Consider the following 10668-nt stretch of genomic DNA (forward strand, 5'->3'; position numbering starts at 1 on the left):
TGTAACAATGTAAAGACAATTTCTGTACAAAATGTTGTTCCTTTTGATACAATTTGATCAATTATACATCCCTGAAACTTTTCATGATGAGGTACAATAATCTTCAAAATATAATTTTTTAAACATTATAGACACAAATACCATGTTTATAGAGAGAACTATTAAATGTTTGATCAACCACACAATTATCTAACATACATTTATTGTTTGCTGCTCCATCTATATTATTATTCAACAGCTCCAAAGATTGTTTCTATTACAACAAACTAAATCTAAAACTGCTTGAAACTTTATAACTGTCAGTATTATTAAAGCTTTGTAACCCTAATGTACCACAAAGAGTCATTAAAGATGAATGAAGAATCAACACCAACCTCCTTGTTCCTCTTGTTTTATTCTGCAGGGTTCTGGTTCCTCGTGTTTTATTCTGCAGGGTTCTGGTTCCTCGTGTTTTATTCTCCAGGCTTCTGGTTCCTCCTGTTTTGTTCTCCAGGGTTCTGGTTCCTCGTGTTTTATTCTCCAGGCTTCTGGTTCGTCCTGTTTTATTCTCCAGGTTTCTGGTTCCTCCTGTTTTATTCTGCAGGGTTCTGGTTCCTCTTGTTTTATTCTGCAGGGTTCTGGTTCACTTATGTCCTCCTCACTCTCCTCTTTAACAAACACCATCTTCACAGCAGCAGATCTCATTTCAGCTGATATTCCTGCTTCAAAACTTAGTCACGACTGTGAGGTTGATAATATTACAGGTATTTACTGACCTGATTCAAAAACTGTATTTTTCTATTTACAGAAAGTGCATTTCTAACAGTTTGTATTAAACCAGCATCAAGACAAAACAACAGAGCTCATGGAGAAACTAAGCTTCTTCCTCTTGGGTTTAATGGTGTTTGGTGAGCAATCGTATGTGTTTTAGCGCCACCCGCTGGACTGGAGTGTAAAGCATCAAGAAAATATGGAAAATAATACCTGTAGGCAAAATTACTTAGTGTGTGTACAAGGTGCGCTGTGTTTTCCTTTAAAAAAATACGATCTGCACAAATAGATGAAAAGAACTTAAAATTATAGACTCACATGGTATTTGATCAGCATCAACAGTTTTCGTGAGTGAGGATTAGAAGAGAAAAAAGAGAAATCACACAACATTGCAGCATGTAAATATGGAAATTAAGATCAATGAAAACACGTGATAATGATAAGATGTAGCCTAATTAAAAAAATTATAATAATAAAAGAAAAAAACTAAATCAAAGTATTGGACAGGTTTAGCATGAAAAACAACATCCTTAGGTTATGTGTCCATCTAAATATCTGGGACTTAAGACATATCCGCGGCGGAGCCGGAGCGACTGAGGTGCAATATTATGACTTGTTGTATATACTTTTATAATTGTACTGTACACAATCTATAGTCTTATTTATTGTCTATGGTTATATGTTTGTTTTCTTACACCAGTCAGGTGTAATATATAAAAATACAATGACAATAAAAGTTTTTGATTCAATTCAATTCCATTCCATTAAATTCAGAAGCTTTATTGAGAAATTTAAAACAGAAAGCCCAAAAAGCAAACATTTTCTTAATGCAAATACAATTAGCAGACAATACAAGTTGTTGATAAAATATGTGATGCGATCTAGGAAAACCCACCACATGGTGAAATTTTACCTTTTTTAGTAAACCTGTCAGATTACTAAATCGTGCTCTAGTGCACGTCTGTGTCGTATGATAAATTCTAGTGTTATTAACGATTTTTCAGATATTTCTGTCTTTGAAAACCCTTCATCTTATTTGGACTCAGAGTCGCTGTTTTGTTCTTTTAATTCTTTATGTACAACTATTCTAGATGCTATTGCACCCTTGAAGGTGAGGCATGTAAAATCTAAGGCAGAACTCTGGTTTAATGATAATACACGAGCACTTAGACAAATCTGCAGAAGAGCAGAGCGTAAATGGCAGGCTCCAGGTGTCAAATGAAATGTTAAGGGAGTCCTTGCATACATATCAAAGTGCTGTTAGAGCAGCGAAGGCAAAATATTTCTCTGACATTATTGAGAGAAACTGTCATAGACCTAGAGTATTATTTAATACTATTAACTCTGTTATTAATCCACCTAATGTGATTGGGCCTGATGTTTCAGTGGAAACTTGTGAACATTTTAAGAGATTTTTCATTTCAAAGATTGAAAATATTAGATCTCAAATTCCTCCTGCTGTTATTAATCCATCTGTACATCTATATTGCCCTGTGGTGTTTGATAATTTTGAGGTTCTTAATCTCTGGCACTTGATAATGTTCCATCAAAACTAATCAAACCGGTTTTTGATAGTTGGGCCTAGTGTTTTATCTATTATAAATAGTTGCCTTGTATCAGGGGTAGTTCCGGCTTCTTTTAAACATGCTGTGGTGCAGCCTCTAATTAAAAACATTCATTTGGACTCTACAGTGTATTGCAATTATAGACCTATTTCAAAAATGCCTTTTCTCTCCAAAGTGTTGGACAAAGCAGTTCTCAGTCAGATGCAGTCTTTCTTGAATGTAAATTCTCTCTTTGAAGTATTTCAGTCTGGGTTTAGGTAGCATCACAGTACAGAATATGCGCTTTTAAAGTGCCCCTATTATGGATTTTTGAAAATTACCTTTCATGCAGTGTGAAAAACATTAATTTGGACTCTACAGTTTATTGCAATTATAGACCCGTTTCAAAAATGCCTTTTCTCTCAAAAGTGTTGGAGAAAGCAGTTCTCAGTCAGATGCAATCTTTCTTCAATAGAAATTATGTCTTTGAAGTATTTCAGTCTGGGTTTAGGGAGCATCACAGTACAGAATATGCACTTTTAAAGTGCCCCTATTATGGATTTTTGAAAATGACCTTTCATGCAGTGTGTAACAGCTCTAAGTTAATGAAAACATCCTGCAAAGTTTTAAATCTGAAAGTGCACTGTATAAAGTTATCTCTCAAAATAAAGAGTCGATTCAGAGTTACTAAAACAAGACATTTTTAAAATGAAACTTTAGCCATTTCATGTTGACGTCAACATGAAACATTAGCAGATTTATGTCCGCCCACTTGTTGTCACACTTCTCGGGAGGCAAGGAGCGAGGAAACACGGAGATAACTTCAATTCACAGTCTTTAATGATCACATGGAGAACATAGGAGACACTGGAACACAAGGAATGACGTTCGCGGACCGACAGAAAAACCTGAAAGGACTGGGGCTTTTAAACACTGGGTGATTGGGAAAACACAGGTGCAAGGAATGACTAATTAAAGGGAACACAGCACACCTGGGGAGGGAAAACACAACACAAAGAGTCCAGGGGCGTGACACTTGTTGCGTGTGCAGACCCGGGAAAACTTGATGGGTGTTCCGTTATTGACATGCGCTGCACGCAGTAGACCAATCACAACAGACTGGGTCATCGGACCAATCACCGCATATTAGCGTCACGCAAAGGAGGTGTTTGGAAAAATTCATCGTTGAACGAATCGTTTGGGAGTCGTTGAGCAAATAAGGTAAAAATAAATGCATATTATAAGACAATGAAAATGTTTTTTTAACCTTGCATGCATGTCAACCTGTTGTTGTGGACTCCCAAAACAAAAACAAGAACTTTCCTAACCCATAATCGGGGCACTTTAAAAGTTCTTAATGATGTTTTGTTAACTGTGGACTCTGGTAATGCTGCAGTTCTGGTGTTACTAGACCTTAGTGCAGCATTTGAAACCATAGACCATAAAATTCTTATTGCACAGCTTGAGCGATTGGTGTGGTTTCAAGGTCCTGTTTTAAAATGGTTTAAGTCCTATTTAACAAATAGAAGTTTTTCAGTTGCTTTGGGTGAATTTACATCATCTTAAACTCATCTTACATGTGGGATTTCCCAAGGATCCATTTTGGGTCCTATTTTGTTTTCATTATATGTGCTTCCAATTGGGTCTATTTAAAAAAAAAAAAACAGCATATCATTTCACTGTTACGCTGATGACACACAAATATATATGCCAGTAAAGAAGGAAAGTAGCTCACTAGGGCCTCTTTTTGCTTGTTTGAATGACCTGAAGACTTGGTTGGATGAGAATTTTTTTTGCATATGAATGAATCTAAAACAGAGATTATTGTGTTTGGTCCCCTAAATTTGATTTAGGCCCTTTATCTATTCATGGCAAATCCATGGTAAAAAAATGTATGGGTTCTTTTTGATGAGTCCTTCAAATTTGACAAACAGATCAATGCTGTTGTCAGATAAGGCTTTTTTCAATTAAGAACACTGACAAAGGTCAAGCCATTTTTGTCATTTTATGATTTCAAGAAAGTGATGCATGCATTTGTGTCTTCACGTCTGGACTATTATAATTCCCTGTATGTGGGGATTAGTCAGTCCACTTTGTCTCGATTGCAAATTGTCAAGAATGCTGCTGCAAGACTGCTGACAGGCTCTCAGAAACGTGACCATTACCATTACCCCTATTATTTCTTCTCTACATTGGCTGCCAGTCCTTTATATGATTGATTTTAAGATTTTGTTGTTTGTTTTTAAATCTTTAAATGGCCTTGCACCACCATATCTTTCAGATTTATTACAATCATACTCACCATCCAGATCACTTAGGTCCACTGACCAGAAACTTTTGACTGTCCCTAGGGCGAAATGTAAATTACGGGGCGATTGTGCTTTTTCAGTGATGGCTCCGAGCAGGGCTGGACTGGGACAAAAAATCGGCCCTGGCATTTTTTTGGTCCAGGCGGCCCATCACCACTTCAATATATATATATATATACACTATACCAGTCAAAAGTTTTTGAACAGTAAGATTTTTAATGTTTTTTAAAGATTTCTCTTCTGCTCACCAAGCCTGCATTTATTTGATCCAAAATACAGCAAAAGCAGTAATATAGTGAAATATTTTTACTATTTAAAATAACTGTTTCTATTTGAATATATTTTAAAATTAAATTTATTCCTGCGATTTCAAAGCTGAATTTTTAGCATCATTACTCCAGTCACATGATCCTTCAGAAATCATTAAAATATTCTGATTTGCTGCTCAAAAAACATTTATTATTATTATTATGTTGAAAACAGCCGAGTAGAAATTTTCAGGTTTTGATTAATAGAAAGTTCAGAAGAACAGCATTTATCTGAAATATAATTTTTTTTGTAACATTATAAATGTCTTTATCGTCACTTTTGATCAATTTAAAGCATCCTTGCTAAATAAAAGTATTAATTTCTATAATTTCCCAATAAAAAAATATTTTTTTTTTTTTTTTTTTTTTTTTTTTTTTTTGCTGTTTGCACGTTTAAAAGCTGTACAGCACTTTGGTAAATTAACTGTTGTTTTAAATGGTGCTTTACAAATAAATTACCTTGCCTTGCCTTTTTTAAGTTTTACCACATGAAAGCCGGGTTCAAGCCCTTTCCAAAACTGTTTTTATTTTGTCCATAGCTTGAATATAACAAAAATTATGGCTATCTGAAGTTGGCTGATAGCTATGATTTTTCAGGAATGGAATTTTGAGAAAAACAGGTTTAAAGTGAGGCAATGAAAATAGAAGCACAACAGTCAAGTATCACAAGTAAAAGTCACTTTACTGTGGTAAAAGACATTTTAGTCACTGTACATGATGTAAAAGATACAAAATGTCCCCAAGGACAACAGAACACTTACGAACATTTGAACATTAAGTTTATATTCATAAAACATCACCGATTACAGCGTGCAGGCTCTCCAATTCTTCTCCTGGTCTACTCTGGACTTATTGATGGACTTAATACATAACTAGACACAGATTGGGGTTGTAACTTGTACTTTTGTGTTCTAAACTTGTAGTTTTAGTTCATGCTGTCACCATTTGAACTAAATGAAAGTAATGCATAGCGATATGAAAATAGCCCTTTAGAACGAGAGCTGTCTGTCAGGAGTGCTATACCTCATCATTACACAAACAGACTAACGTTACCCTGTTTTCCGTTGTTTATCATGATGGGCATAGTCTCTGAACTTTTGATCACCCCTTGTATGTTTAGATAGCACGAATAGTGTACCTTGTAGTTTACATTTAGAAAAGCGAGCACAGCGCAACTGTTCGCGCACCTGTGCATACAGAATAACAGACTGTCATCGGACTCCTCCTCTTTAGTAACTTCATAATCCGATCCTTCATCTCTGGATGTGAAATAGTCCATTATAACATCGTTTAGGGCAGTGACATCACCAAGATTGAGATGAGCAAGATCGTTTAAGTGAGCAGCTACTTCAGACTGCATTGTTCTCTTGCACTTCGCCATCTCACGATATAAAAAAATAAATAAATAAACTTTGCGTGCCGTAGTTTACACGACTGGCGGTAAATGTGCATTGATACACCTTTATTATATATGTTACATGGTTTATTTTGATAGGTTAACTGTTTTTGTGGTGTTAAGAGAAAGCACCTCAGCAGCGTGTTCTTAACATGAGCGAAAGACACAGTCTTTTCTGCTTGCTGCAATAAATCACTATCTAATCTCTTAGCTAGTGCTCGCCATAATGATATGAATAGAGATCGCTCTTACCACAGAAATGCACGCTTCAAACAAAACAGTCAATGAAGACGAAGAAGAGAATGATGTGTAGCTCCCGGCGCCTATTTATACTATAGTCGCACCGGTAGTGACGTCATGGCTGTCGCCGGCCAACGAGTTGGTGTTTTTTCAATGTATGCTTCAGACACGGGTCACGACGAGGCGTTCCCCATAGCGACCCCTAGAGGACGCAGTTCGAAGTTCCCATGAAAGGGAACCAGTATATCTGTGTGAACACCTATAAGGTTTTCCTCCAGTGTGAATCCTCTCATGCCGTTTTAAACAGTTTGCTGAAGTAAAAGTCTTTCCACACAAATAACATGAATGTGGCTTCTCCTTTGTATAAACTCTCAGGTGTGTTCTCAGGTATGAAGCTCTCAAAAATGTTTTGCCGCACTGATCACATGCGTACAGCTTCTCTTCAGTGTGAATCCTCTCATGTGTTTTAAGGTCTCCTGACCGACTGAATTTCTTGTCACATTGTGAACACTTGTACGGTTTTTCTCCAGCGTGGATGTTAATGTGATCCGTAAGTTTTGATGATTGTGTGAAACTCTTCCCGCACTTATCACAAGTGAACAGTTTCTCTCCAGTATGAACTCTTATGTGAAGCACAAGATGATGTTTGAATGTGAAACTCTTTCCACACTGAGTGCAGGTGAAAGATTTCTTGGCTGTTCTTTTCATTAAATCTTTCTGTTTGGTTTGAGACCAACTCAAAGTTTTTTCTCCAGTTTTAGCATAATTTTTCTGCTCAACTTCACTCAATTCTTCATTCTCCTCGTTTTCTTCAATCAACTCTAAAATAAAAGTTAAAAAATGGTTAATTTCTAGTAACTCTTAGAAAGCAGATAAATGTGGACATAAAAATGATCCCTGATGTAAATGAGATAATTGTTATACAAAATTTTGGTAATTCTGATGAATTTTTATAAATTATACGTCCCTGGAATTTTTCCATGAATGAGGTACATTGATCTTAAAATTATTATTTTTTAAAACATTATAGGCAAAAATTCATATTTCTATAGGAAGAACTATTAAATATGTTTGATCCACTACACAAATGATCAGACATAACGTTATTGATAACGAACTCGAAGATGGCGCCGACGCTGATGGCTGCCTCCGTGGCGTGCTCCGCAGTTGTTTTTATGTTTTTGTTAGTTTGTCCTGTCTTTAGTTATATCCCTGCAATCAGTTTCACCAGAGACAAATTGCTGGACATTCGGCAGTACACACCACCCGATATTTCACCGGTTTTCGACTATTCTGATGTTTTGCTGGACATTGTAGTCGGGGGAGCTGCGGCGCTGATCAAGCGCTTCAGGACACGCAGACGGGGCAAGCGAGCCGGCGCGCTCGTGAAGCTCAGGCAGCGCGGATTCAGAACGCCCTTGCCTAGCATCCATCTGGCGAAACTCCTCTCTCTACCCAACAAAACGGATGAGCTCCTTCTGCTCTCGCGGACAAATAAGGATTTTTCAAACTCTGCTGCTCTGTGCTTCACGGAATCCTGGCTGAAAGACGCCATTCCGGACAACGCGTTGAGTCTGCCGGGCTTTCAGCTGTTCAGAGCGGACCGCGACGCAGTGCCCATTTCATAGAAAGTGTCCCTTAAAAGGCTCCAGACTAACATTTGTTAGCAGTGGCACCAGACCCAGTAACTTCTACAGATGGTGGCGCCAGAAGCAGGTTTGTTTTGCATTAAAAAGTGTAGTTACTAATAATATTACACATTTATTTCTTGGTAATGCACATTTGACAGTAAAGCACTGAGCTTGAGTTGGGAATCATACAAAATGTACTTTTATGAACAACATTAACGTGCAAATTCTCATTTTTAAATAGAAAATTAATATTCTGCTCTTATTAAATGTACCATCAGTGGCAGATTTGGGCCTTCTTGCCAGGGACAGCGCAGGACGCCTGCACCTGCATGAATGAATGAATGAATGAATGAAATTCGCGATTGGGTTTTTACCGCTCATTTGTGCTCAATATCATGTCAGTGTTTAGGTCAATTAACCTGATCAGGACTTGGAGCACTTCTCTCTCACTCAGACGCATAGCAACTAAAGTAGCCTAATGTTTAGCCTACAATAACTACACATAACAAAGCCGTCTTTTTAGGAAAGTACCTAGGTGTCATGTCTTAAAATATTTTAAAGGGGTCATATGATGCTTTTTTAAAGATCATTATTTTGTGTATTTGGTGTAACAGAATATGTTGACATGCTTTAATGTTCAAAAAACACATTATTTTTCAAATACTGTACATTATTGTAGGTCCTCCTAAGTCCCTCCTTCCGACAAGCGCAGTCTGCTCTGATTGGCCAGCTGACCCAGTGCATTGTGATTGGCCGAACACCGCAAGCACTCGTCGGAAATGTAACGCCCCTTACCATAATCGCGACTTGAAATCGCATCATATGACCCCTTTAATACGACTGAATTTGTATTTAATGTGATCATAATTCAATAAAACATTGTAAGTTACGCTTTAATTTCAACAGTTATTGAAACAGCGAATAAAAGCGAGCACATGCTTAAATTATCAAAGAACATGACAGACTTTAGTCTAGTGCGCATTAAGCACTCTCAAAAAACTCCCATTATAATCACTGAAGCTGCCTACTGTCACACCTGTTAGACTGTCTGTGTGTGTTTTCTTCCCCCACGTGCTCCATGTTATGTTTATGTCCTGATTTGGTCTTCCTGTTCCCTGATTAGGTTCATTTTCCCCAGGTGTTTCCTATGTTTATTATGTCTTTGATTCCAGGTGTTCCCCATTTAGTTCAGAGTACTTAAGCCCTGTGTTTTTCCTTGTTTCCTTGTCCGGTATTGAATGTCGTTGATCCTTTCCCTACGTGTGTGTTCCTGCCTGTTAGTATTAATAAAGACCATTGATATAACTCTCTTTCGTCTCCACGCTCCTTCGTCTCCTCATCTTCAGCGCAGTAGGCTAAGCGTGACAGAATACCTGACCAAACAACAATGAAGCTAAGCGCTTCTCCCGTGTTTTTGTTTTCGTTGCAATAATATAGATGAAGCATCAAATAATAAGGCAGGGCTCCAGACTGCGACCATTTTTTCTGCCGCGAGTCCTGTGACTAAATTTTTTCAGCACTGGTGTGACCACTGCATTTCCCAACTCATAAGCACTGCCATTTCTATTGCACTTGAGAAACTTCAAACGGCAAACGAAACAAAAGTGTAACAAAACAGCGCTACTCGTTTGAGCTGCACTGTTAGACATGTCTGTAATTTCTACAGTTATTTACTGTATATCACCCAGTATAATACTGCAAATTCGCTTTACAGTAAATAACTGTAATACCCTTTGCATCATGGGAATTTTCTGTGACGTCAAACCCCACATACAGTGACTTATTGTATTTTTTAAAATTGCTGTATACTGTATTTGCCATAACGGCCTCTTTGGCACCATTGAAGCTGCTTTATTTTCCTCATTTCTCACATTTGGATTGACAAGATTTGATTTACACCGTGTCTACAACGCCACAACAGCTTGGGACTGACTACACTGTATGTTACATCGCTTGTAATGATTGGAAAATCTGTTTGTCCTTCGTGTCAGAAACAGCACAAGCGCGTGGAGTACATCTGTATGTCAGAAATATACCGGGGCATCACTTTACTGTCCGCATCCACTGTAGATAGTATAATGGGTTCTACATTGTCTTTTGTCGAGTCGCGCCGCGCCACTCGCGTCCGAGGAAGACACGGAACCAGAGGGGCAGCACCGCGGGTTTTGCCCAGGGATGAACCCGCGAGAGTGGAAGAGTTCCGGAGAACATCTGCGGTGTGTCGATACACCTCACGAGAGAATAAGACCAGTAAGCAAGGTAAAATAATATATGTACGTTTGTCTGTGTTTGTCAACATTTTTGCACACCAGTTTAGTAACATTTACCCGTCAACATAGCGGTAACAAACTTTACTATGGTAAACTGCGCTGTCGTTTCAAACGACTTTCGTCAGCTTATTGAATTACCGAATTAAAATTACTTTTAACGAGCAACGCTTATCTTGTATTAACATTGTAACTAATGTGAAATTTTGTTCAGGTGTTAGTA

This window comes from Sinocyclocheilus anshuiensis, unplaced genomic scaffold (assembly GCF_001515605.1).
Source record: "Sinocyclocheilus anshuiensis isolate Anshui unplaced genomic scaffold, SAMN03320099.WGS_v1.1 scaffold430, whole genome shotgun sequence".
Classification (NCBI taxonomy): domain Eukaryota; kingdom Metazoa; phylum Chordata; class Actinopteri; order Cypriniformes; family Cyprinidae; genus Sinocyclocheilus; species Sinocyclocheilus anshuiensis.